The sequence below is a fragment of the Ambystoma mexicanum genome, chromosome 1p, assembly GCF_040938575.1.
Source record: "Ambystoma mexicanum isolate Mex_15411 chromosome 1p, UKY_AmexF1_1, whole genome shotgun sequence".
NCBI lineage: Eukaryota > Metazoa > Chordata > Amphibia > Caudata > Ambystomatidae > Ambystoma > Ambystoma mexicanum.
The window spans coordinates 894,219,109-894,225,305 of record NC_090921.1 but is presented as its reverse complement, the minus strand read 5'-3'; positions in this window follow the sequence as shown (position 1 = coordinate 894,225,305).

Genomic DNA, 6,197 nt, shown 5'->3' with positions numbered 1-6,197 from the left:
CCTGCATTTCTGTTTGATTTATTTTTCTTTTATAACGTTTTACTTTTTGTGGACAGAATATGTGTTTAGGTGGGGGGTGTATAGTGAGCGAAGTCTATTGTATTTTAAAATGCAAGGAAAATCAGCGTTTATTTTACTTGCATCAAAGTTGATTAGAAATAGACCGTCAAGTGTACATAAGCGTGATAGTGCTACATAGCTCATGGCTTCTTTAAAGACTGTGTTACCAATATCTATCATTGCTTTGTCTAGGGTAAGACCCTGTGATTTATGAATCGTGACTGCGTATGCAAGAGTTAGAGAAAATTGTTCTCTGCGTACATACATATCTTTGAAGAGAAGGAATCTAGCTGTTGAGCGTCCTATCCTTTTTACTTCTGAAAGTTTGTCAAAGAGTATATTGACAAACTGAATTTTGTTGTCGCGTGGGTATGTTTGAAAGCCAACAACTGTACCCAGTGCTCCATTAACTAGTCCTTGGTCCACGTTAAGGTTACGTTTAAGCATTACTCTGCAATTTAAGGACAATTTTAATATCTTTTCTAAGCCTGCTGTGTTTGAGATTGATTTTTCTAAACTATTTAGTCTTGTTGTGGCTTGGTCACACATGGGTAGTGTCATACCATGTACATCTAGTTTGTATGTGGTGCTAATTTCCATGATTGGTTGCATTTCTTTACTTAGCATGATTTCATTGAATTTGAAACAGCTTGCAAGAGTTGGCATTAAGGCCATACAATTGACATTTTTGTGGGCTAATTGTTCCATAACATCTGTAGCACATGCATTATCGCCATAAAGTGCATTAATGTGCTGGGTTTTCAATATTGCTTCTGCTTCTTTAGAAAGTATACCAACTCTAATACTTTTTAAAATGTTAGCATAAGTGAGATCTGCAGATTGCTGCATGTTTTCTGTTAATTCTCTGTTTTGGAAATGTTGCCAAAGGTTGACATTTCCAATGCTGCCAACAGTTTTACGTCAGAGTTTGTGTCCTAATGTTTTAAAAATAGGCTCACCTTTTACTGGTGTTAATTGAAGCAGATCTCCAAAAACAATAATGTGTTTTCCTGCAAAGAGCTCTTCATAGTCTATTTTGAGTACTTCTTGTAATCTGAGGTGAGTCAAAGCTAACATCAGGTTGGAGACCATGCTCACTTCATCTATTAGTAGCATTTTCATTTGTTTCAATACTCTGCATAATTCCATTGCAGCTTCTGCAGAAAGTTTGTAATAGTCTAATTTGTTCTGGTGTTCTACTGGTAATAGTAGTAATCGGTGTAATGTAACACCACCTATGTTGTAGGCAGCTAAACCTCTGGGGGCAGTGACAACAGCTGACAGTTTGTTGTTTGGCAATTGTTGAAGGAACTTACTAATGATTTTGATTAGGAATGTTTTGCCAGAACCAGCCTCACCACTGACGTACAGTAGTATAGGTTTATAATTATGGCAGGAACATTCTTTATTTTCATGTTTTACGCCATGTACAATTTGTTACTCCTTGAAAAATGCTACTTTGCTCATTGTTTAGTTTTGATTGTAGTATAGTTAAGCATTTTTTATCTTCATACTGATACATGGTGTTTTCTACTTCTATCATAGCTAATTCTGCCTCATTTATTATTAGTGGTTCTCCCAGTGGTTCTTGGCTTCCTGTTACAGAAGGTTGACTACTGTCAGGAGTGTCCTTATCTAGTTGGACTTGGAGTTCTTCTTCGTGTTGCTGTTCATTGTGCAACATTGTTTTGTACTGTGTAAAGTTTACATCAGTTATAGTGCTTTCATTTGCTTTGAAAGCATTCTCATATGAGTCATAGTTATCTAGTAATTGTTCTTCTTTTCTGCATGGTTTGAAGAGTTGTAGCAGGGACATGTAATATGCTTCTTTATGTTGAGGAGTCTTTAATGACAATTTGTTATCATTAATTAAATTTGGTTTAGTGAGTTTAACTAAGCTGCCTTCACAGTTTGTCACTCTATATTTACCTTTTTTTTTCATCAGGTTTCATATTATTTTTGTATGTGTAGTTCTGGGCTATGTGGTATAGACACATGTTTTCCAAAGTATTACTTCTGTTTAGGTAGTATGTGTCCAATAAATTGTTTTTTAAAATGTCTTGGCTGTTGGGATCATGTTTGGCTATTGTTTCTATATCTTCATATGATTTTAGAACTCTTTTTCTAGATTTAGCTGGACCAAGACTTAGCCATACTATATTTTCAGATTTACAATACAATGCAGTACCAGTTAAACAATCAGCTGCTTCATATGATCCACATTCTCTATGGGTGAGCATTTTTATGCCCAAGCTGTATAATTACTGAGACACTGTTTTATCTGATGACATGTCATTCCAGAGGTCTTGGAGCTCTGTCTTTTCTTCTTTAGTTAAGTATGCTATGACATATCATGCAACTGCAGTAGAATTGTCTGCAATGTACTGCACATCTATGTTTGCATTCCATAAGTGGGCAATGATTGCATTATAATCAGTGATATATTTTTCTTCTTCTTTTCTTTTTATGTAATATGTATTTTTAGGTGACATACCTTTAACACTATGTCTAACTGAAGACATGAGGTTGTTCACTTGACCTGTATTTGGAACTGGTCTAGGGAAACCAAATCGGCATTTGGTGTAGTATTTCCCTTTGTTTTTGTATATGTGACGACAATATTTTCCACATTTGTGTCTTTGAAATTGTAAAATTTGTGCATGAAGATCACTATTTGTGGCTTCTGATGGAATTTCACAAGTGACATATTTTTCAATAAACTGTAAAACAGTGGCATCACTGTCTTGACCAAATTTAGGAGCATCTTTAATCCATAAAAGCATGTGGATATGTGGTGCTCCTCTGGCTTGGTATTCTTTTCTCCAAAAGAAGTGTTGCACTTCTCCAAGGGGAGGAACAGTTTTATTACAAATAAAATGTAGCATAGTAATGAAGCGATGGTGAAAATATCTTGAAACATTAACAGGATCCAAAGAACAAAGTTCTCCAGGTGTTAGTATATCTATGTTTGTTTTGTTTTTAGTTGATATGCGTAGGAAATCATGTAACTCTTCCCATGCATATTCTGCACAACTTAATGTAACAAACAAAGTTGGTGGGCCAAGGTTTCTGATCATACAACGTACATCTCCATGATGTTGAAACCAGTACTCTTTAGTACCAGGCATATTTGCTAATAGATTTGTAATATTTGATTGTAAAACCTCATTCTTTTGTTGCACTTTTTCTAATAATTGTGTAGCTGTCATATTTTGAAAGTGTGATCCCGATTTTAATATGTGTGCAACTCCGTAACATAAAGTTGCTAGTTCACTTTCAAAGAGTAGGTGGAATATGTATTCCACATTTTGTCTAAATCTGGGATCTTCAGAATACATCCGTAATGAGCGGTATTCTGAAGCTGATATTTGAATAGGTCTATCATCATACTTTCCTCCTTTGCCAGTAGTAAAGAGTAGAGGAAAAGCACGTGCTTCTATACTTTTTTCCCATATGCTGATTGGCGATCCTTTTGTTTGATGCATTTGGTAAGTTTCCAGTACATCTTCTACGGTGTCATTACAGTGCAAAGGATGAATTGTATGATGGTCTAAAGTATTTGATATTGTAGCAGGATCTACTAGCTCAAATGGACCAGCTTCTTGTGTTTCTTGAATTATTTCAGTTGTATCTTTCAAGTTTTCTTCAATATTAATTTCTTTGTAATATTCATTATTCTCTTTAAGATATTGGAAGGCTTGTCTAACTTTATATAAATCTACCAGCTGTTGCCATTTTTTTTGTCTTTTGTAGGTACTCCATTTACTAAGATAATTAAAGATTGCTGCATTGGACGTTGCACTCCTAGAGTATGCACATTTTCTTTTAGATCTAATGGTAAATAAACTACTTTTCCACGAATGCCTTTTACCAATTCAGAGGGAGGTAGTTTTGCTGTTTTTGGTTGAAGCCATATTATTGCTTAAAATGGGTGTACTGTTTGAATTATGATGCTCTCATATAAATTAAGTTGTTGTAGGGGTTTTGGTACTGGGTATACTTCCAAATTATTGGAAGGCTTGTCTAACTTTATATAAATCTACCAGCTGTTGCCATTTTTTTTGTCTTTTGTAGGTACTCCATTTACTAAGATAATTAAAGATTGCTGCATTGGACGTTGCACTCCTAGAGTATGCACATTTTCTTTTAGATCTAATGGTAAATAAACTACTTTTCCACGAATGCCTTTTACCAATTCAGAGGGAGGTAGTTTTGCTGTTTTTGGTTGAAGCCATATTATTGCTTAAAATGGGTGTACTGTTTGAATTATGATGCTCTCATATAAATTAAGTTGTTGTAGGGGTTTTGGTACTGGGTATACTTCCAAATTATTTGTGATAGCACGTGAAGTAGTTTGGTTGTTGTCAAGTTTTGTAGTGCAGTAACTGCAAAGTATTAAGGGCTCAGTTATTTCGCATTTGGTTTCTGCTACAAGGTAGAGAGCTAATTCAAACCATTTAGAATCTTCATTGTCTTCTATTTTGTATGATAGGTCTACAGTTTTTGTGTTACTTTTATAAAAAGTTCTACGGCAACATACACATACATGGTTTGGTACTTCAGCTGATGTACTTTTAAATTTTAGTATTTCTTTTTTGTATGTGTTTAGCAAAAGGTTGCCATGTGTAGAATTGTTGCTTAATTGGTTTAAAGCTATTTCATTCTGTAAATGGGTTTCACTTCCAAAATATTTTTTCTGGATATAGTGAATTTCTTCAAGTAGGTCTTTTGCTGTACCATGTAGAAGGATGTTATTTAACTTTGCTAGTGCTAAAGCAGGACTTTTAGCATAGTAAAGTTTATAGACTAGATTTCTTATAGTTGAATGATGTGTTGATATCCTTTTGATATCATGGAAAGTTGTTTTACAAGTAGGTCCTGTAATGCAGGCCAATGAATGTCCTTGTAGTCCTGTGTACTTGCGCACTGGACAGGTATCCATATTGTGCAGTAATTTAATTTTGATTTTGTCTTTGCTATTTACATATTTATTGAGGAATTGGCGTAAAGATTTGAAACATTGTTTGGGAATGTTACAAATTGACGTGCATGGCCATTTGAACACTAGACGTTCTGATTCAGTTGAATGGAGGGGGAATTCTAAGTTTTCAGGGCATTTTTTTGTAAGGAGTACTTCTTGTTCCATTATGGTATTATTCACTTTTTCATAACCTCGACCACTGCTATGTATGGCAATTTTATTTGTTTGCTTTTGTTTGTACGCTTCTTCATTAAAATATAGTTCTGTGCTCATAGTGTGATTCCATTCACCTCCGCAGATACTTAAGAAGTTCTTTCTGTTGACATTTCGCTTATCGAGAAGTCTTTTTTGTAATTTAGTTATTAGTTTTGTTAGTGGTTTCATTTTGTTTAACAGTAAAATAAATAACTTTGTTTTGAGAAGAATTGCACTGTCCATCAACGCTTCTAAGATTAATTTCCTACGATAGGTTTTAAGCATTGAACCTGATTTCTCTCCTGTTTTTATAAGATTTTGAAGGACTTTGTGACGGTATATTTTGGCAAAAATACTTTTCTTGGTATGCTTACTTTGCACTATATTAAAATTTGAAGAAGTAGTTTTAGCTGTAGTGATAGCTGATTTTCTGTTAATTGTTTTTTGGTTTGTTTTACATTTTGATAGAGGAGGCAAAGTTTTTGTACTTGAAACTTCTTGTGTTTCACTAAATGACTGTATTAGCTGTTTTGTTTCAACTTTTTTTTTTACAAATTCTGCTAGAGATGGATGCTTATGTTGGACACTTTTATTTTCATTTGCTCTACTTTTGCGTTGCTTTCTACGGAATTGAATTTTGGTAGGCATTCTTTAGGGTCTGTTGAAAAAAATAAAGAAGATATGGGTTGGGGTGTTCTGGAATGTATGTGTGCTGTGTGCATGAGTGTTTGAGTAAGATGATAAAGATGTATGTTGTGGTGTGTGATTGTGCATTGGGAACTACAACTAGTAGGGATAGGTATTCTTGAATTTATGTGTTACTAAACTGGGGTTCAGATGACAAAAAAAATGTAAGCTAGTGGTGTGGAAAAGTACAAATAGTAAATCTAATGTATACAATTAAAACAATTGTTTGTTCTATAATATGAAAATTGTAGCGGTTCTGTTGGGTAATTTGTGT